Source organism: Eretmochelys imbricata, chromosome 1, assembly GCF_965152235.1.
Source record: "Eretmochelys imbricata isolate rEreImb1 chromosome 1, rEreImb1.hap1, whole genome shotgun sequence".
Lineage (NCBI taxonomy): Eukaryota > Metazoa > Chordata > Testudines > Cheloniidae > Eretmochelys > Eretmochelys imbricata.
Window position 1 is genome coordinate 170,722,842 of NC_135572.1, and position 23,485 is coordinate 170,746,326.

Sequence of the window (23,485 nt, forward strand, 5' to 3'; positions counted from 1 at the left end):
ACTCCTGTCAAGGTTCCTTCCCCACTCTGAACTCTAGGGTACAGATGTGGGGGGACCTGCATGAAAAACCCCCTAAGCTTATTTTTACCAGCTTAGGTTAACTTCCCCAAGGTACAAACTATTTTACCTTTTGCCCCTGGACTTTATTGCTGCCACCACCAAGCGTCTAACAAATATATAATAGGGAAAGAGCCCACTTGGAAACATCTTTCCCCCCCAAATCCTCCCAAACCTCACCCCCTTTCCTGGGGAAGGCTTGATAAAAATCCTCACCAATTTGCATATGTGAACATAGACCCAAACCCTTGGATCTTAAGAACAATGAAAAAGCAATCAGGTTCTTAAAAGAAGAATTTTAATGGAAGAAAAAGTAAAAGAATCATCTCTGTAAAATCAGGATGGTAAATACCTTACAGGGTAATCAGATAGAGAATCCCTCTAGGCAAAACCTTAAGTTACAAAAAGACACAAGACCAGGAATATACATTCCATTCAGCACGACTTATTTTATCAGCCATTTAAACAAAACAGAATCTAACGCATATCTAACTAGATTTCTTATTTGCCCTTTACAGGAGTTCTGACCTGCATTCCTGCTCTGGTCCCAGCAAAAGCAACACACAGACCTAGAGAAGCTTTGTTTCTCCCCCCACTCCAGCTTTGAAAGTATGTTGTCTCCTCATTGGTCATTTTGGTCAGGTGCTAGTGAGGTTATCTTTAGCTTCTTAACCCTTTACAGGTGAAAGGGTTTTTTCCTCTGGCCAGGAGGGATTTAAAGGTGGTTAGCCTTCCCTTTATATTTATGACAACTCCCCACTACTTGCATGTTGTGTCACACTCTGATCACTAGGTGATCAAAATGTTTTGAAAAAAAAAATGAAAATGTCAATTAAACTCTTTGTGAAAAATTTCTGGCAATTTTCTGGAACTGAAAAAGTCAGTTTTTTTTTTTTACCAGATCTACTGAAAGTGGAAAAATAAAACTGCACTTCAGGCCATTGAGTTCTCCCTGCAGATCATGAATCCATACTTTTTCTTCCTAGTCTTGTGCATGGCCTGGAAGTGCAGAGCTGTGAGTCAGAAATGAAAAAGAAAGAAAAAAAAGTTAAAAGGACTTTTTTAAACCTCTAAAAAAGTTTGGTTTGAATTTGAGTGAAGATTCATGGACATTCCTTAAGTGTGGTTTATGCTGGTATAATGACCTTAATTAGGGATGTGATTTTTTTAAACTGATATAGTTATAACAGTACAACTCCCAGGTGTGGATGTAGTTATACCAGTACAGCTTATTCCCGTTCCTGTACAGGGATAAGCTATATCAGTGGTAAAATTTTATAATACATATAAAACTTTTATAGTGGTATAATTTGCCCACACTAGAGGTTTTGTGCTGCCTAACTATACCAGTATAGCTGAAGCAGTACTATTTTTGAGTGTAGAGAAGGCCTTATATTATCTAAACTGATTGATATGTTTTATTGTGTAGAAAACCTCAGAAAACACCATTGAGCAGATTCTCTGACAGGCTCCAGCTGCTTTGTAGATTCTTTTCTCTCCTTTCCCTATTTTGTCAAAGTGGTGTAAAGCCTCAGGATCCTGTTGGACTCATGACTAAGCCTACAAGATGAGGTAGGGCCAGTGGTGGAAAAACACCTTCTTCCTCCTCCAACTTGCTGGGGATCTTCATCACTTCCTTCCCCAGGAGAACCTGGCTACAGAGGTGTATGCATTTGTCACCTCCACCTATTGTTTGCCATCTCCACCAACTGTAATCACTATGTCTGAAACTGAATGTGAAAACAATGGCAAGGTTCCGGCTTGGAAAGTGGTTCCCCATATCCTCCCTGAATTTGGCTGCTGTGAGCCTTTTGTTCCAGTGCTCCAGACCCTCCATTGGCTCCCAGTCTGCTTCTGCTAATAGGTCAGTGCCTTAGTCATGATCTTAAAAGCCATTAACAGATCAGGTCCCACCTACATTAGGGACTGCAAGCAACTTTCTTTGCTGAGGCAAAGTGCTGCTTGGTATAGAATGACTGGAGGGAAAGGCAGGCTGTCAGAAAATGGTTATGCCCTTTGCAACAGGTCATGACAGAGGGAATTCCCTGATGGCTCTTTGCAACCAGAATATTGCTTCTCCATGCCATCTGAATGGTGCAAAGGGTTTGGATTTTATTTGGGAATCTCCCCCTGCATTTCTATTAACTGCTAAGAAAGTCACACTCTGGGGTAATGCAGCACACAAAGCCCAGAACTAGGGCTACTGGAGAAATTTCAAATAAAACATTTTATTGTTGGAAAATGGAGTTTTGTAAAAAATAGAATTTTCTACGGAAAAGATTGATTTTAGTGGAATTTTCCATCAGGAAAACCAAAACAAAAGGCTTTGTTTCACATTGGGTTGAAATTAATTTCTGTGTCCTACTGAGCTGCCCATTGCCTCACGAGTTGTAGTTCTGAGTTCCTCCCATGCTCCCCCATAATGTATGATGGTCTCTCCCTCTACTGACCCTTTGGGCTCCTATGTTACATGAAAAGTGTTTAATTCTATTTTTCATCCCAATCCAGATGAAAAAAAGTGTCAAAATATTGGAATTTCCTGTGGGATGGAAATTCCATATTTTAATAATTTCTACCCAGAACAAAGCATGTGAGATCTTGAAATAAAGCAATGGCAGATGAGGGGATCTTGCCAGGGAAGAAATTTCCAGAAGAGGTTAGGCTAATCAAGAGCTGACCACGTTATGGCGCACTGCAAGACCCTCCTCTTAGAGAAAGCTTCCCACCATATCCAGCATGTCGTTAATAACTCATCTTCTACTCCATGCAGAGCTACCTATAGCCAGAGAAAAAAAGAAGAGTCAATGACTTCATGAGGGGCCTCACTTTGATAACCTAACCTGGGAGGAGCTCAGCTACTACAGTACAGGTCCTCAAAAGGTATTTATTTAGGTGCTGAACTCCTGTTGGTTTCAATGGGAGTTAGGCACTTCAATATCTTTGAGGATTTGGGCCTATGGTGAGAGGGTTTTGTTAAGGGGGTCTAAGAAAGACAGGTTAACTGGCTGACTGACCCAGGTTTAGAGTGACTTTGTGTTACTATAAAGCAGCTAGAACCCTATAATTCTTAGCATTGAATAAACATAATTTATATAGAAAAGACAAGTTATTTCAGGTAAACTCCATGAAAACTCTACAGACATTGTTAGTTTTTTTCTTATTAAAAAGCCCTAAAATATATTTCACTTTTAAGGAGAAAAAAAGCCATGGTGTTAAGGATTTATTCATGATACACAGCAGCACTGATGAGAAGCAGAACACACATTTTTATTTGTGCCTGACCTTTTAAAAAATGATAAAAGATACTTTCAAGAGTTATTAACAAAATCAACCACTGTTTGTTAGGTGAACTTAATGAGATCTGCATAAAGAATGTTCTTTTCAGTTACAACTGAACTTAAGATACTAAATCACTTATTTTATCTTCCCTGCCTGACTTGCAAAATATTTATCATGAAACAAATGCAAATTTTTCAAGAGAAGAATAAGATTGCAAGAATGCTGGCTTTGTGTCTTGGCTTTCCATTAAGCAAACCTATGACCTTCCAATACAAATGCTTTTGGCGGGTATTCATGAAAGCAGCTCTTTCAGTATTTGCATAATCTTCCAGGATGCATTACTGTTACCAGTAAATATCAGGATGATTGCTAAGAAAGGAATAACAGTTTGTCCTTTTACTTTCCCAGAAAAATAAAAACGATGTTTCATGATTAATTGGACCCAATAATAATTTATGATAGAAAAAAGGATATTTGTTGACATAAATCATTGATATGATATTGATAGACCATTTCCAGATTGGATATTTTATTCAGGGACAAAAGGGCTGATAATTAATTATTAAAAAGTTGTTTTGCTTTTTGTTGCTTCAAATGGCTCTAGGTATGGTCATCAAGGTCTATTAGAGTATGAATATATGAAAAAGACAAGATGATGTTCTGTTGCATAACCATTTTTTAAAAAGACTTTTTGTTATGGGAGAGCTGCAATAAAATGTTAACATACTACAATGTATGATATGTGTTGAGGATCAGGTTAATATTCCAAGAGTGTGGATTGCATAAATGTCCTGCCAGCATGAGTTTGGGCTGGCTGCATTACTCACGAGTATACAACCTGTATATGCCAATGCCACATATTTGGCAGAAAAAAAATCTTTCAGAAATGCCTGGAAAGTACTCCCCTCTCCCCCAAATTATGCTGAGAGCTACTGGTGACTGTATGAATCACAAACTTCTTTGGGACTAGGTGTGAACACACCTTTCTATTAATATAACTATCAGGATGAGTTAATTAGATAGAAGGTCCCCTCCATCTAGGACAAAAGGAGGCTGTGAACTCGTCCAGGAGTTTGGGCTCAGTGGGCAGCAGGGTTTCACTGAGTATTGCTTGTGTTTTGTGTGTGGGAGGAGTTGCAGGACACAAGGAAACTGAGAATAGAGAGAGGCAGAAGCGCACAAAAAAAAAAAAAAAAGCCAAGCAGTAACCAGTGAGCACAGTGTGATCCTGGAAAAAGCGAGAGAGAGAGAGCGCGCAAGCTTTTGGGTCTGGTGTTGACTAAAGAGGCTTGGGGTTGCAAGCTCATAAACTGCCCTTTTTCTTCTTGATTCCTCTTGTGTTCAGAGATGCAGGACTTTGTACATTTCATGTAAATCAAGATTGGATCAAAGAAAATATCAGACTCCGTCAGTTTCTACTTCCAAGTGAAACATCCTCAGGGCCCTGAAAGCAGAAGGACACAAGCAACTTGTCAGACAAAGACAGGGTTTCTTAGGCCTGGTCTACACTTAAAAATTAGATTGACCCAGTGATGTTCCTCAAAGTCGAGAAAAAATGTCGCCCTCTGAGTGCTGTAGTTAGGTCAACTTATCCCCTGGTGTAGATGCAGCTTGGTTGATGGAAGAATTCTTCTGTCAATGTAGCTACTGCCTCTTGGAGAAGTGGATTAACTACATTGATGGAAAACCCCCTTCCACTGATGCAGAAAGTGTCTACACAACAGTGTTGCAGTGCTGTAGCTGTGGCAGGGATGCAAAACCATGCTCTGAAGTGTCCTTAGCTTGTTTGCCAGAAGGTAGGAATGGGCATCAGGGGATAGATCACTTGATGATTACCTGTTCTGTTCATTCCCTTTGAAGCACCTGGCATTGGCCAGACAGGGTACTGGGCTAGGTGGACCATTGGTCTGACCCAGTATGGCTGTTCTTATGTTCTACATTTTATGTCACTATAGCAGTTGTAGAATAGACATATCTTAATTACCCTGAGTCCAACAATACAAGGTTCAGAGGCAGAGAAAATATAAATTTATAATAGAAACCTCTCATAATGGCATAACAGCTTTTTAAATAAGTTGGGGGCATTGTAAGACTAGAAGTAGGTGACTGGACAGCACAGAGTCTCCATTTTCCAGTGGCTGCGAATCCTGAAAGACCTTAAATCTGTCACTGGTCTAGGGTTCAGTGTTGCTTATTCTGTTTCTCAAACAAGTGTAATTGCTTTTGGTGTGGGAAGGGAGAAATTCCACATTTGAATAAACAGTTTAACGACTGACTTTTTATTTTGTTTTTTAAATCCTTCCATTGAATAGGGTGTGTGTAAGCTAATGACTTCTGCCTTTTCTTCCCCAGGCACTGAAAAAACAGAATAAAGATATCTTGTATTTAAAACTAGGCTTGAAAAAAATTACCAGACTCCTGCTATTCAGAAGCTGGTAAAGAAAAAGCAAGGATGACAACCAGCAAATTCATGTGCAAAACGTTGAGACACTCAGTCCCCTCCGCCTCATCTCTACGAGTTTGGACAAGGGAGAGCATTGGGGTAAGTAGGGTTCCTAGCAGGGTGTCATCCCTGGGTCCTGCCTGGGGACTTAATCTTTCAAATTAGCTTCTTGCTAATACAGTATGGTAACATTTGAAGCTCCCCCTCCCTCTGGCTCTTGGGGTGGTGGTGGGGGAAATCAGTGCTTTTTCTTTCTCTCTAGCATGCTCTCTCATACTGCCTCTCTTTCACTACCTCTGTTGGTTTCCATCTCATCTACTTCCCAGAACTTCCTGATTATTATTAGCACTTAACTATTCTAGCCATCCCTGTGACTTCATTTTTGGGGTTCTCTTCTTTCCTAAATACTTTCAGGACCTGCATCTGTTTCTAGTCATAGTTTTCTCAAACAGCAGAAGAGTAAAACTGATATGATTCTTGTCACTTCACCACCCTCCACAGAATTCTAAGAAGGAGCCATGAAACTGACAAGAGTGCTATTAGTTTTATTCTGCTGCTGCTTTGGAAAGCCATGAGCAACAGAGGGACTGTAGGTGTCAGAGTGGTAGCCGTTTTACTCTGAATCAGCAAAAACAATGAGGAGTCCTTGTGGCACCCTCGAGACTAACAAATTTATTTGGGCATAAGCTTTTGTGGGCTAAAACCCACTTCATTAGATGCAGGGAGTGGAAAGTACAGAGGCAGGTATAAATACACAGCACATGAAAAGATGGGAGTTGCCTTCCCAAGTGGAGGATCAGTGCTAACGAGCCAGTTCAATTAAGGTGGAAGTGGCCTATTCTCAAACAGTTGACAAGAAAGGGTGAATACTAAGGGAGGAAAAATCACTTCTGTAGTGCTAATGAGGCCAATGTAATCAAGGTGGCCCATTTCAAACAGTTAACAAGGAGGTGTGAGTATCAGCAGGCGGAAATTAGTTTTTGTAGTGACCCATCCACTCCCAGTCTTTATTCAGGCCTAATTTGATGGTGTCCAGTTTGCAAATTAATTCCAGTTCTGCAGTTTCTCATTGGAGTCTGTTTTTGAAGTTTTTTTGTTGAAGAATTGCCACTGTAAAGTCTGTTATTGAGTGTCCAGGGAGACTGAAGTGTTCTCCTACTGGTTTTTGAATGTTATAATTTTGGATGTCTGATTTGTGTCCATTTATTCTTTTGCCTAGAGACTGTCTGGTTTGGCCAATGGACATGGCAGAGGGGCATTGCTGGCACATGATGGCATGTATCACTATAGTTATCTGTCTTCATTAAGATGGGTCACACTTTGAAGGGCCAAAAGGGCTAAAATCTTAGTTTAAAAAAAATGTAACCTGAAATTTGGTAGATATTGAGGACTTATGTCCCCCCTCACAGTGGAATTTTTCCTATGTGCCACTGGCAAGTGGATTTTTTCAATCTCTGGCTATGAATATTCCATTATATTGTGAATTGACCTTGATCAATAAAATTATACAAGATCAGCCCACAGTGACCTATCCTAAAGTTCTGGTATTTAAATTGTTTGCTTTTCATTCTTGTTGCTACTGGTTGAATGATGTAGTGTATCATTTCTTGGACCATGGTCCTGTGTGTTTTAGTTTATGTTTATCTAGTTCTGAATTCAATCTTGCTACACAACTCATTACTTACTAACACTATACCTGACCAGTAGTATTCTTCTCTTAACTTTTACTTCCATTTGTCTCTGAGTGTGTGAGCATGCTAATTAAGCTATAAGGCAGTCATTGTTGGATCTCTCAGATGTAGAGGACATCCCCAAATAATGCAACTTCATGGTTGCTCATGCCAAAGGCCCTATGTATGATGCAGCATATTAGTCATAAATTATGTTATAGAGCTTCAGAGTTCAACAGCAAACTATTAATGTGCCTGCTCAAGTGTGAAGTAACAGGAACTCATCAACTTGTGACCTCTTGTTGCACTAGACAAATACCATGTACAGATAAGAAAAATAATCCAACCACTCTTATGGACATCACTTAAGCTAAACCAGAATTGTGAGCAATGATACTTCTGTACTACATGGCATCAATGTTTTATTACATTATAAATCCTTGACACCATCATGTCAATATTCATCTTCTCCAGCGTAATACAAAAGTCACTGCAATTATGAAAAAAAGCCAACCACAAATGACTTTTGCACTGTATTATAAAAATCAATATTAACAATTTAAATGAAAAATCAAAATGAAAAGGAATGTTGCTAATGCAATATAATAAAATATTTCAAAATGTGACACCGAGTTCTTTTTATTCTTGCTCATGGGGGGAACCAGGCAATGGCATTACAAAGAGGCATTACCTCAAGAGCCTCATGTACCACTTTTATTTTAGATGCTCGTTTTCAGGCTCCTGTGGAGTTTGAATTAATTGTTTAGAAATACCAGTTATCTGCCATGAAACCTGGATGCTTTTCCTAAAGAACATTTTCTACAGGACTGCTGTTCAGGGGACCTTAAAAAAACCCTGGGCTCCTATAATGAGAAATAACAATGGAAGGTGAGAAACCCCTCATTCTAAAGTAAAATATTAAGAGTATCCAGTATTACAGCTTAATATAGGCAGCAACTGTAAAAGACAAAGAACAAACATTATAAAATGTGTCTAGAGTACTCCAAGGACACAAAAGACTATTACTATTTTGTCTCTACCTTATGCTGACTTTTTTTTGGATGACATTATGTGGGTTATAAAATAAGACAGAAGAGGGGAAAGTTATGGTAAATGGTATGAATCTATAGAAAATTATGAGGAAGATGTAGCAAAATCATTAAGTCATTGTTATTCTATTGACTTTAGGCAATAGATATGCTAATTCATTCTGTGAAAAGTTGTAAAGTGAATTTGTCACTAGTTTTTATAATGGATTCTTTTAGGACTGGGATATACTACTCTGAATACTTGTAGCTTAACAATCTGTCCTCATTTAATGGCTCTCAAGTACTGGGGGTTCTGGTCAGACAATTCTGAAAAGGCAAAGACAACGTCTAAGCCTTCTTGGCTCCATTAGTAGCTGAGGAATCTGTGGCATAGAGGAAAATACATAGACATTAATTTCAGATGTAAGCATATAGCATGTATAGCATCTGATCCATTCGTCCACAATTAAAAAGTAAACTGAGCTTGCTGTTCCAACAAAAACTTTCCCAGTCCTTAGATGGAACTGGCTATTGTTTGCATGTAAACAACTGCATTCTGCAGAAGAGTGTTTAGAGGAATGTATTTTGTTTTAAACAAAAACCTCTGCTTTTCTTCTTACAGTGGTGAATGAGGCCAGACTAAACTATATTATAACCTTTGATTTAATTTTTTTCTGAACTACTAATGTCAATATTAAAACAAAAATAATGAATTAGGATGATCCTTGTATAAAAGGATAAACCGGTACAGTATTTATGACCGCAAAAATATTTGAAGACAAAAAAAACTCCCAACCAAACAAATCGCTCCTCCCACCCTTCCTTGTTAACATGGAGCTAAGGTTGAGACTATGTATCAGGAATTTAAGGGTAAGAGTATTGCAAGGATGTTGCAATTATCTCCAAAATAGGAGTTACAAACCCAGTTAAGCTTAAATTTAAAGAGACCCAAACATGTTAAAATATGGAAATGCACAGGTAAGGCACCCAAACAGCCTTAGCTTTGCCCTGTAACAATGCTGTGCAACAGCCCCAGGTGGAACCCTGGCCTCATTGAAGTAAATGGCAAAACTCTTACTGACTACAGTAGGGGCAGGATTTCACCCCCCCAAGATTATGGTTAAGGCATCTTTAGTATTTGTGGCCCTAGATTAGATTAAACTGATTTTAAGACACACTAGTGCTTTTATTCCCACCCCCTCCTCACATTGTTAGCATAACATACACCGGGGATTGGCAACGTTTGGCACACGGCCTTCCAGGATAAGCCCCTTGGCGGGCCGGGCCAGTTTGTTTACCTGCCGTGTCCACAGGTTTGGCTGATCACGGATCCCACTGGCTGTGGTTTGCCGCTCCAGGCCAATGGGGGCTGCAGGAAGGGCAGCCAGCACATCCCTCAGCCCGCGTCGCTTCTCGCAGCCCACATTGGCCTGGGACGGCGAACCACGGCCAGTGGGAGCCGTGATCGGCCAAACCTGCGGATGCGGCAGGTAAACAAACCAGCCTGGCCTGCCAGGGGGCTTATCCTGGCAGGCTGCGAGCCAAATGTTGCCAATCTCTGGTGTAGACACTGAGGGGGGAAAAAAAAAATCTAATCTGGGACCACAAACACTAAGATCATGCACTAATAAGTATATAGTTATTGTATGATGTCAGTTAAGATTAGTTGGATGGCTTAACTGTATTTGTACACCTTAACATGTGTTGATTTCTCTTAAATTTAATCTTAACTGAGTTTGTAGCTTGTTTTGTCCTTTTACCTTAAATTGTTTATATACATACTCAATTTTAATTCCACTTTTTTATCTAGTTAGATTTACCTTACAGTTGTCAACACTGAATTTCATCTGCCATCATGCTGCCTCTTCACTTACCTTTGTTAGGTCCTTTGACTATCCTAAGTCATTTTATATCACCTGTGGTTTTCACACTTCATTCTTTATCCCCTTCTTGGGTTTATTTATAAACACATTAAACAAGAGCAGGCCTATTACAGAAATTGTTGCACATACTGTTAAATCTATGTTGAAGATAATCTATTTATTTTTCTGCCTCTTACCTGCTTTGTAATCCATGACAGTTACTCCACTCCTTATGACATGGCTTCTTAGTTTCCTTAATAGACTCTTGTGAGGAACTTTGTCAAAAGGTTTTTTTTTTTTTTTGAAAATCCAAATAAATGATAATTTTATTCTATCTGCCTTTTCACAGATTTTCTGCCTTTTCACCTTCACTGTCAAAGAACTCTATTAGATGAGAGAGACAATTATGCAAATTGTATGCTTCATTTTAAAATGTGTTGCAGTGGTGGTACTCTTCAAGCATGGGAAGTGGCTGATGTCCAAATAGTAAACCCTGAGAGAGTCTAAGGCTTTGTCTACACTGCACTTTCATCATTAAAACTTTTGTCACTCAGGAGCGTGACAACGGTCCCTCTCCCCCGAACAACAAAATGCTAGTGTGCACAGCGCTTCGTCGGCAGGAGCCCCTCTCCCATCAACAAAGAATCACAGAATATCAGGGTTGGAAGGGACCTCAGGAGGTCATCTAGTCCAACCCTCTGCTCAAAGCAGGGCCAATCCCCAATTTTTGCCCCAGATCCCTAAATGGCCCCCTCAAGGATTGAACTCACAATCTTGGGTTTAGCAGGCCAATGCTCAAACCACTGAGCTATCCCCCCCCATAAAACAAATCCTTAGGGAGCACCTGAATTTGAACCAGGGACCTCTTGATCTGCAGTCAAATGCTCTACCACTGAGCTATGCTCCCTGTGATACTGTCCCTCATTGGGGATGGTTTTATTTTGTGCTGTTCTGATTCAGCTGAATCCCTAAAGTCCTATTAAACCTTTCCACCATCCCATCAGATTGTTGGTAAGCCATGTGGTAGTATTAAGCCATTGCCAAAGATTCCATCGGGCTTTTAGGTTACCCAGACCAATTTGGACCAAGTCTACATTGACATATACTTGTTTTTGTATCAGGCTGTCCTGTAGCTGGGACAGAGAGCTTAATTTATTTTTAATTACCTGCAGGTCTGCAGTATCTTTTTTATTTTATTTTTTTTAAAACACACAACAGTGCTAGCAACAAGACAAAACAAAACATAGAACACAAAACACAATTTCTGTTGTGACAGATTGATAGTATTGGGTTACTCTTCAGCTGGCATCAGTTTTTCCTGATTTTCTGAAAGACAAAAGAACACATTTCTACCCCTTTTTGGGGTGGCAGATTATTGCTTTAAATATTTCTTTTACAAATACCCTGGCTGATTGCAGGCAAAACAGAGGAATTACCACCATGTTTTCCTGTTTTTGTTCTATAGGCAGGCCAGGTTTCAATGGCTTCTATCGTTTAAGGGTTATGGGAAATTATCCCACTGTTTAGTCATTAAATCCAGGAGGTGGGGTACCTCAGTTTTCCTTCTTATACAGCAGACCAAGTTTATAATGTTTTTCCTGCTGTGTTAAGCTTTAAGTTTATTTACAGGTAATAACTGAGAAGCATCATTACCATGTGACCTTAAAGGATTTTTCCAAAAATCATACAAACTATACATTGTTACAGGGGTACTTATTATCATTAAATTTATTAAAATTATCTTGTTATCCCATGCCTTTTATTTAGACAAATTTGTTTGCCAACCAGGTGTGTCCTTTATCTGCAGCTCCTTTGTGCTGCTAGTTCTTTCCGTCCTTTGTCATTTAGGTCATTTGCCTTTTCACAGTCGCTTCCTGCTTTTGGATTTAAAACCATCAGCAGCTCAGAGACTGTATCTTAGAAGGGAAACAATCAACTTTCACCAGAGTTTTGATTACTTTTTTAACTTCTGCTTCCAAAACACACAGCAATCTGAAAAAGAAAACCCAACCTACTGTGGCTCCCTTTGGAGCCCTAATAGCATTTTAATTAAGTAGCATGGTATGTTTGCATTTCTTTTGCCCCTTCTACAATATACCCTGCACATTTTCTGGGGCAAATGCACATTCCTTCCATAGTTTAACTTCTATAACATTATCATTATCAATTTTTACATAAGATGTAACTATTTTTTTTTTGCTTACAGAGTTTTCATGTACCTTTATCAAAGTGACAGTCTGATTACTCAGAGCCATTTTAAGACTCAGTGTTCCTAACATTGCTTCTTTTTGTTTTGTGCACCTCACCCCTGCTGTTGCTTCAGAGGGGCACTGTCTTTTTTAATATTTTTTTTTTTACTACAGCTCTCATCTGCTATTTTGTTACAAAAACCAACCAACCAAACAGAATCCAGATTTCTTTTCCTATTCTCCTGATTTTGACTGCCCTGCTGCAGCCACAACTTAAAAACATTTTAAATTTGTAAAGCATTGAGTTACCTTTTAAGGGTTAAATGCCAAATCCCAAAGCCAAACAACACTAATTACCTGTGTTTAGCAAAAAGGTCTGTCAGTTTTGCAACTTTGAATTAAAGAGTCAAATGGATTTTTAGTGGCATTATTTAAAACAAAACCAATTGGTCCTTAGAACTTTACATATTTACACACATACAGATAGATACATACACATTTTCCTTTTCTCAACATCCCTTCCACACTGCTCTGTTTTTTACATCTTACATTCCCTTTATACATTTGAGGCAGTTAAGTTCCAATAGAACCCTCTTATGTTCTTTTAGCAAATTTGACTAAATTGTCCAGTCAAATGATTTTAATCAGATAGTTTATTTTTGCCTGGCTAATTTACAGACATTCCTTTGGAAAAGGGCCCATTTTTCCTTCAGAATGGCTGCAAAGAAACCAAGAATTATTTTCCTCTAACACCTTTTCTTTTTAAGATTTTCACAAAGTTTAGCTGCTTAATTCCCTCCAACCTCTACAGAGTTAACTTTTCACTCTCTTTTCTTTTTGTAATTATGCCTGGGGGTACCCTACATAGGACCTTCTCCCCCTTTACCTGCTGTAATGGCTGCTACCTGTTTAGAGGCAAAGCCCAATTTTTGTCTCAAACTCTTAATTAGTGACTCACAACGACTATGATTTGCAGGTGCTCTGCCCTGCTTCAAGCTTAATTTCTTTACCATACCTTGGAGCATATGATTCTCTTTCAATTTTCTCAGAGGCTTTAGCTTGGTCTGCCAGGAATCCTTCTCTCTTTTTGCATTCCTAGAGTGCCTCTTTCACTATTTTCAGCTGACTTTGGGTAGCCAGCACCTTCCAATTGTCTGTTCCCTTTTCTGTTTGTGCCTTTTCCTCTTTACATGAAGACAAGCGGAGGTAAGAATCCTTACATGCCTCCCACAACAACCAAATTGCTACTGCATCTCTTTTGGCAGCACTAGAAGTTTCGTATATGAGGGTATATTGAGCCAATCTATCCTCTAGGTCCAAAATAGTGCAGACATGAGCTAAGGCTTGTTTAGTCCAAGGACTATGCCCAAATTTTTGAAGGATTTGTTTAAAAAGGTGTCATTTTTTTAAATGAAAGGCGAGGCTGGAGCTCCTTTTGGCTTCATTCCTCCCTCTGCACCTGCTTTACCCTGTTTTTTCTTTAAGATTCTAACAAATTTTTAACTTCTCTGTCACTCCTGATTTTATTCAGCGAGTGGCTTCTTTGTCTCCCCTGGTTTTACTCAGCGGGTGACACAGCCTATGTCAAGGTTCCTCCCCCACTCTGAACTCTAGGGTACAGATGTGGGGACCTGCATGAAAAACCTCCTAAGCTTATCTTTACCAGCTTAGGTCAAAACTTCCCCAAGGTACAAAATATTCCACCCGTTGTCCTTGGACTGGCCGCTACCACCACCAAACTAATACTGGTTACTGGGGAAGTGCTGTTTGGACGCGTCTTTCCCCCCAAAATACTTCCCAAAACCCTGCACCCCACTTCCTGGACAAGGTTTGGTAAAAAGCCTCACCAATTTGCCTAGGTGACTACAGACCCAGACCCTTGGATCTTAAGAACAATGCACAATCCTCCCAACACTTGCACCCCCCCCTTTCCTGGGAAATGTTGGATAAAAAGCCTCACCAATTTGCATAGGTGACTACAGACCCAAACCCTTGGATCTGAGAACAATGAAAAAGCATTCAGTTTTTTACAAGAAGACTTTTAATAAAAATTAGAAGTAAATAGAAATAAAGAAATCCCCCCTGTAAAATCAGGATGGTAGATATCTTACAGGGTAATTAGATTCAAAAACATAGAGAACCCCTCTAGGCAAAACCTTAAGTTACAAAAAAGATACACAAACAGAAATAGTTATTCTATTCAGCACAATTCTTTTCTCAGCCATTTAAAGAAATCATAATCTAACACATACCTAGCTAGATTACTTACTAAAAGTTCTAAGACTCCATTCCTGGTCTATCCCCGGCCAAGACCAGCATATAGACAGACACAGACCCTTTGTTTCTCTCCCTCCTCCCAGCTTTTGAAAGTATCTTGTCTCCTCATTGGTCATTTTGGTCAGGTGCCAGCGAGGTTACCTTTAGCTTCTTAACCCTTTACAGGTGAGAGGAGCTTTCCCCTGGCCAGGAGGGATTTCAAAGGGGTTTACCCTTCCCTTTATATTTATGACAGCCTAGATTCCCTGAACCTGCTACTCCTTATTTCAACGAGTAGCTTAGCCTGGCCTGTGGACCTTCTTGCTGCCCCTGATACCTCAGTGAACAATAGGACTTAAGTTTTGTAATCGTAGCTTAATTTATACACTTTCCCCTGCTACCTTCCTGGAGGCCAGCAGGTCTGGTTAACCTAATAGAAATGCCTAGCTCAATAGAGCTGGCGGTGTGTACACCAATATTTACAATAACTGTAAAGGTTTTTTTACCAGTATTCCCCCTTTTGCAATTCTCCAACAAAATGTTATACCAATAAAATAAAAACCCAGCAGGATCTTATTAAAGGGGAAAAGGCAAAATGCCACATTTATTGTGAATACAGAAAGAATCATAGTAAGCAGTTAGTTATAGCTATAAGATTCCATTCAATTTCATATTTATTCACACATTCATTCATACACACACACACACACAGGTTCTGCAAGGTTGTTATCCTAGTTACCAGCCTTAGTGTTGCTCATGCCAAGCCACTGGCCAGGTGGCCTGGACATGAGGAGGGAGCAGGGCCTCGTCTGATGCTCCTGGAAGTTGGTTTGCAGAATCAGACCCCAAAGTTCTCACTTTCTAGAGTCCATTTTTATAGGAATTTCTTCCTATGCCAGTCTATGGGAATTGCTTCATCATGCTGTTGCTGAATCAATCAGCAGATGGCACATTCCTGACGGCTCCGTGCTGCCAGATGTTATCTTGTTCTTTGGTTCTCCCATTCTTGAGGCTGTTGGGTGGATTCCAGTCTGCCCTCCGGGGGTCCTCTGGTTATTTCCACTTGATGCCTTCTTCAGCTGATGGACACTGGATTCTTAGGCTGGCACCTCCCTGATCATTCAGTTATTATCCACACCAAGCATCCATCCACATACATCCTCTATCTCTATTTTAATCACAATTGTTAACAAAGCAAGATGAATACAACAAAAGGGCGGAGAGTCTCTGGGTGCTGTTTCTGTTGTTACAGAGTATTGCTTTGAGTCTCTCTCTGTGTGAGTAGTTGTTGTTACAAAGAATTGCTTTGAGAACAGACTCTGTCTTAGAATGTACTAACACAATTAGCAGCTTGCAAGTTTCACACATAGAGGGAGAGAAACAGTACCAAAAACCAAGAGACCTTTTAATTAGTAATACCCTGGAATTTAAACTATGGGGAATCAAACTCATTTGTGATTTTAATACAGAACTTCTTTAATATGATACAACATGTTATAGTCTTGGCCTTCACAACATCCTCTGGCAAGGAGTTCCACAAGTTGACTGTGTGTTGTATGAAAAAATGCTTCCTTTTGTTTGTTTTAAACCTGTTATCTATTTATTTCATTTGGTGGCCCCTAGTTCTTGTGTTATGAGAAGAGGTAAATAACCCTTCCTTATTTTCTTTCTCTACACCAGTCGTGATTTTATAGACCTCTGTCATATCCACCCTTAATCATCTCTTCTCCAAGCTGAAAAGTCCCAGTTTTATTAATCTCTCCTCATATGGCAGCCATTCCATACCACTAATCATTTTTGTTGCCCTTTTCTGAACGTTTTCAAATTCCAATATATCTTTTCAGAGATGGGGCAACCACATCTGCACACAGTATTCAAGATGTGGTCATACCATGGATTTATACAGAGGCAATATGATATTTTCTGTCTTATTTGTCCCTTTCTTAATGATTCCCAACATTCTGTTCGATTTTTGACTGCCGCTGCATCTTGAGTGGATGTTTTCAGAGAACTATCCACATTGACTCCAAGATCTTTCTTGAGTGATTTAGACCCCATCATTTTATAGTTGGGATTATGTTTTCCAGCGTGCATTACTTTGCATTTATCAACATTGAATTTAATATGCCATTTTGTTGCCAAGTCACCCAGTTTTGTGAGATCATAGAATCATAGAATATCTGGGTTGGAAGGGACCTCAGGAGGTCATCTAGTCCAATCCCCTGCTCAAAGCAGGACCAATCCCTAATCTGCCCAAAGCAGATCCCTAAATGGACCCTCAAGGATTGAACTCACAACCCTGGGTTTAGCAGGCCAATGCTCAAACCACTGAGCTATCCCTCCCCCCCGCAGATCATTTTGTAGCTCTTCGCAGTCTGCCTGGGACTTAACTATCTTGTTTTGTATCATCTGCAAATTTTGCCACCTCACTGTTTAACCCTTTTTCCAGATCATTTATCACATTCTGGTGACCACTAGAAATGGTTTCCCTTTCTCTCTTCATCTCTGCAGTGGTTTCACAGTATTGGCAAATCCACATATGAACCTTTTGTAATAGGAGTAGAGCCCTATAAAACTCTGCACAGCTGTGAGTGGTTAGGTAGTTGGCCAGCTCTGTGCAGCCCAAGGTAAATTACCTCTTTTTGAAACATCTCACATTTCTTTGGGTTCAGTTTCAAACTGGCAGCCTTCAGCTCATCACAGACCATTTGTAAATGTTTTTGTACCTGCTCAAATATTTTAACATGAACCAGGATATCATTGTGGTATAACAGACAGGCTGAGAGGGGCATGCCATGTATATCCTCTCCATTAGCCTGTCAAATGTAGCTGGTACACTGCACAAGCCAAAAGCCATCAGTTTAAATTGCCCAGCTGTGAAATCAGTTTTTTCCCCGGTCTCTTATTCAGCAGAAGACAAAAGGAAAGTGATGGAAAGGGTAAGGACACATGGGAGAAGGGGAGTGTCTCACATTTCAGGTGGTGTTTTGGATTTAGCAAGAGTTGAGGTGGAGGTGTGGTGTCATCTGGGTCTCTCTCTGTGGCCCAGCCTGGTCAGGACATCTCTCAGGATCAGCTGCCAATGGGTCCTATTTTTTAACATTTTTGTGACATTCAACAGACTTCTACTATGCTCTACCAAGCATTCTGTTACACAGGTATTCAAAGTACCTCTCTAATTTCCTCACAACTTTCATTTTGTTTCAAAAATGCCTCATTGGGCTGCACGACCTGTAACTTATATATCTCTTTTTGCTCCTCCAGCCCATTCTTAAGTGCTCCTTTAGCACTTCAGTTGTCCAGTGGCCCCACTGATTGTTTTTCAGGGTTCCTGCTTCTAATATACCTAAAAATTTTTTTTTGCTGTTAGTTTTTGAGTCTTTATTAGGTGCTCTTCCAATTCTTTTTTAGCCTGCCAGAGTCTATACTCTTTTCTATTTTCCTCAGTAGGATCTGTCTTCCAATTTTTAAAGGATGTCTTTTTGTCTCTAACCACCACTTTTACTTTGTTGTTTAGCCATGGTGTCATTTTTTGGTCTTACATTTTTTTTATTTGGGGTATATGTTTCATTTGAGCCTCTATTAGATGTTTTAAAAAAGTTTCCATGAAGCCTGCAGGTATTTCACTTTTTAAAATTCTGTTTAACTAGCTTCTTGCTTGTTTCTTTTTAAAGTTTTGACTGAGTTGGTTCAGAAACAGAAAGTGAAACTTGATGTATGTTAACCTGCTCCTAATAACACTCCATCAACCCTCCCATCCCCCAGTCCTGCGAATCAAAACTGCTGAGTTTCTCACAGCTCTGGGGGAAAAAATTAGCTCAGTTTTATTTAATTTGTCCATCTTTCATTCAGCATGTGTCGGAAATGATCAAACACAGTTTAAATCTGGAATTAAAATGATTACTAACCCTATTCAAAATCATCCTCTTTTCCAACACTTCAAATAGCATTCAACTAATTGTACCAGACCTTGTGTGACTATAAAGAAAATTAGGGACCAAATTCATCCTTGCTGTGTCTCCAACTAGTTCAAGAACGCTATGCCAGGAATTAATCTGAGGAAATTGTAGTTTGCTCCTGAAAAATTAAATTCCCCATTGATAAAAAAATTCATTGGTACTTAAAGTGTACATTTGTTGCCGGCACCCAGTGCCGAGAGGCTGAACAACAGCTTGAGTTGGTTCGTTACCCGGTGTGCTGCACCCAATAATCACAACGGGGTGGAGAAGCAGAAAAGTTTATTTGCAGCTGCAAAAAGGTACAGGGAGAATAAAATCTCAAATCCTGCACAACAGAGCAGGAAGTTACACAGGCTTTTATACATCCTTTTTTCCAGCATACTTCTCCAATAGCAAGCTGCCCCAAGTATCCATATAGCCAGCCAATCCAGTTCCCAGCTAGTTCCCTGATTCTCTGTATCATTTGTTAAACTATACATAAAGCTGCTTTATTCAGCATTGTTCTTCCATATCTCCCCTGTTTGGCCTTGCTTAGTTTCAGGCAGTCTGACTCTGCAACATACTGTTGCAGATTCTCAGCATAACTGCTGTGTGTGCCTCCAGGCGGGGGGGGCCGAGGACACTTGGACCTAGTACGCAGAGCTGCTGCGAGTGCCTCCAGGCAGGAGGGGGGGCCAAGGACACCTGGGCCTAGTGCGAGGAGGCTTCATCGACACTCGTGGTCTTCCATCCCCTCGAGTTACCTAGTGGCCATGCCCCAGTGTCCCCAACACATTGATATATTCAATGAAGTTACATGCTGGTAGTTAAAAGTTTTCTTAGCTGACTTTAGTATGCCCTTTGAGTGATAGGGTCATTTATATTTTTGGTTTAAATTAAGTGTAATGCCGTGGACAGACCCGGTCATTGTTGGCTGGGATCAAGCCTGGCACCTTTGGAGCTTAATGCATGAACCACTACTGCCTGAGCTAAACGATGCATATATTTTAGCCAAGGCTGTAGCAGACTCATCAACCTCAAGCTGATCTAGGTGCCACTAGAGGAGGACAGAGCACCACACCACGCAGACATGGGTTACATAAGGTTGCATAAAACTATGGAGTCTTTTTCAAATAGCTGCAAACAAATGGAGTTCCATCTTGTTCTGAACAGGGGATAAATACACTGGATTGTAGATAGAGCCCCATGTTTATAAAGCAAGATACAATGAAAAACTTACCCTACAGCTATGGCTCCTGAAGTTCCTGTCCCACAGGGCAGGCCCAGGCTCCCCAGTGTAGGCACTGCGACCTGGGACATGGGTCACAGTGCTGCTCAGGTTTGGTCTATCTGCCCCTCCGGCATGATGGAGGGGTGTCCAAGGACAGGCCCAGTCCCATGGGACAGGCATGACCACTGCAACCCCCTCCCCAGGAGTCTCCTGCCCCCCAGGGGCAGGACACCATCCTGCCAGGGTCTCGTATGAGAAATTGAAATAAAATTAAATTCCCCCAAAATAAAATGGGAAATAATAAAAATAAATAAATAAATCTGTGGCTCTAGATATACATATCTGTCACAGAGTGGTGTGGGCTGGTCTGTAACCTGGAGCTAGTCAGTCTTGTTCAATCAGTCCTGCCTGTGCCATATTTAAATGCCTCCCAGCGTAAGCAGTCCGGACTAATTGGCATGAGGTAATGGCCTAATAAACATGTGGGCCTAGTAAAGGGATGCAAAAACCAGATTTGCAGAAGGAACTACAGGGAGCTAGTTGTTCTCCTGTGGAAGGCCCAAGGTGGGTCTGGAAAAACTGCAGGGAACTTGCTTGGGAGTTTGGACTCTTTCGCAGAGTCACTGGGCTCTGAGCCTGGAGGCTGGGGTGGAGTAGAGCCCGGGCCATTTAGATGATTCTTATGTTTGTTGGAGAATTCTCTCGGGATTTTCCTTAATCTGGAATGGGATTGAACTATGAGAGTGACCTATCTGGAGAGCTGAGCCGTATGAATCCCTGAGAGAGACAGAAAACTGGAGTAAAGGGAAATTAAGGCAGAGTGTACCTCCAGTACTATTCTTGGCGAACAGGGGGTGCTATAGGGCAAGCATCTCTATAACAGTATCCCTTTTCTGAGGTTTTCCCATAGTATAGCTTAAACAACCACAGTGCACAAACCTCAGCCTAATCTCTCTCTCTCCAAATCTGTCTTTGCTTATGGTTTCCCTGTAGGCCTCTTTAATTAGACTGTCAGCTCTCTGTCTCATAAGGTGCACATATACGGTAAGATTTTGTCCCCACTTCCTAGCCATGGTGTTGGCTATATTAATATTAGAACCCCAGTGTATATGGGTTCAGGTTTTTCATTACCGTTTCATGAAAAGAGTGGTAAAAATGCCAGAGCCCTGTCTACACTAGATTTTTGAATCATTGGGGATCGGCAGGGGCAGGGAGGGAGAAGTTTTGCACCATTCTAGAGTTAGGAAGGCTAAAGAGACATTCCAACAACTAATGCTGGAGCTAATTAGACAGGCCTGTTCTAACTCAGAGTAAGTCAGCAACAAATACCTCTGCAGCTGTATGCCTGGTTCAAACATGGGACAACAATGAATTAACTGAAGAGCTCTGTGCTCTAATGCAGGGTCTTAGGAATTAGCCACCCTTTTCCAAGATATATGAACTGTATTTGCTGTGGATGCATCAGACTGGTTTCTTTGCTTCTCTGTATCTTAGCTGATGATATTAATTTATTTGTTAACCATTGATTCTGATTGCAGGTTTCAAAGGTTACATTGATTGTTATAGAGATTAAGGGTCAAAGCCTGATTCTGTTCAAGTCAGTGAGAATATACCGTTTCATCATCCAATTGTGTTGCTTTGTGAATGTAAGTAATTGATTTTTCATATGTCCAAATTCAGATTTGATATTCACACGAGATAACCCACAAACTGTTTGAAATTTTAATTTGCAGGCTACTAAGGTTGACTTTTCAGGTGCAAGCCTGTTCTCAGTGGGCTCTCTCCCGCTTAGGTGAAAGGACATAGCACATGGCCGGTGCATGGGCCTATGACTAAGTTTAATGGCAAAGCTTGGTTTCCGTGGGCACACGTTTTTTCAAGGCTAGTGCTGTTGACAGTGCTAATTTCTGCCTGGGGAGTAGGGTCCTGTTCTTGCTTCCTGTGGCCCTGATAGAGGAGTTGGCCCCTCCTGGATGGCAGGGTGGCACGGCTTTTGGTAGAGCAGTTGTACTCCGCAATACTTCCAGGAGCTCCCACTGGGGTGATGTAGCTCTGCTTCTACAGAGCTGTGACTAAATGCTACAGCTCAGTCAGTGCATAGAATAGTATGCACAACTGTGTAACAGTTGTGTTAATAACCAACTTTGTCTCTTATAAAGGCAACAATATTAATTTAACTGAGAAACTTCAACTAGCCACTATTGCAATGGAGGTGGGAGGGGAAAGTGTATTTGTTCTGAAGAGAGATTTTATAGATATCTTAATTACACCAATTGAAACAGGTACCTTTGAGTGCTGAAGCAGCAGATGTGCACTCGCTAACAATAAAAACACAAAATCCTTGACAAACAAAATAGAATCCACCATAAACAATATAAGAACCTAAACAGAGACAATAACTTAATGGAAGGAAATACACTTCCCTGAAGTGTCACTTTCAATTATATACAGACTCTTTTAGAATGTGAATTTCCCCCAGGCTTCTGCAATTTATAGAACTTTGGGTGACTATTCTCGGACTGAAAGTCTGCAAATAGATAGGAGAAGGGACACTATCTAAGTGGATAGTTCTCATTAATGCTTATGGGAACTACATGGGTTAAACCTTTAAACTGCTGTTCAAAAAGAGGATCTGATTGCTTGCAACACAGAGTACACAATCCATATGCTGTCCCCAAAAAATAAACACAAAAAGATATATCATTAAAACTATATATAAACTTTCATTTCAACTGAAAAACAGCTGGAGTGCAAATATCTGATGTAAAGGTGAACTGCTAGGCTTTGAAAAATTGTTTAAGTGATGAAGTTTGCAGCCTTCAATCATGTGAGTACTCCTAAGGCTTGGTCTACCATAAAATTGCACCAGTTTAATTTAAGTGTAGATAAACCCTTATATACTTTCATGTTTGCCTATACATTAAAGTTCTGGATTAAAGTAGGGTGTGAATTTGAAGCAGATTAACTTCATGTGTGGACACTCTTGTTCCAGAAAGAGGCTATGTTTATATTACAGTGCCTATGCTGGCATAGATCCCTCATTTCGATGCTGTGCATGCCAGCAGGAGTTCTGCCAGTGTAGGAACACCACATCCCTACATCACATTAACAATACTGACAGAAGCACTCTCTTCTGCCTGGTCTACACTACGGGGTTAGGTCGATTTTAAAATGAATGTGTCCACACAACCAACCCCGTTCCGTTGACTTAAAGGGTTTTTAAAATCGACTTCTGTACTCCTCCCCGGTGAGGGGAGTAGCACTAAAATCAACCTTGGTGGGTCGAATTTGGGGTAGTGCAGATGCAAATTGATGGTATTGGCCTCCGGGAGCTATCCCACAGTGCTCCATTGTGACTGCTCTGGACAGCACTTTGAACTCCGATGCACTAGCCAGGTACACAGGAAAAGCCCCGGGAACTTTTGAATTTCATTTCCTGTTTGATCAGCGTGGCGAACTCAGCAGCACAGATGACCGTGCAGTCCCCCCAGAATCGCAAACGAGCTCCAGCATGGACCGAAAGGGAGACACT

The 23,485-nt window shown here is 40.5% G+C and overlaps 1 non-coding gene across 1 annotated transcript; it reads right to left on the minus strand.

Moving 5' to 3' along the window:
• Positions 1-11,174: 11,174 nt before the first annotated feature.
• TRNAC-GCA (transfer RNA cysteine (anticodon GCA)) lies at positions 11,175-11,246 on the minus strand. The gene has a single exon. It is a non-coding gene; the product is annotated as a tRNA-Cys (tRNA).
• Positions 11,247-23,485: the final 12,239 nt, after the last annotated feature.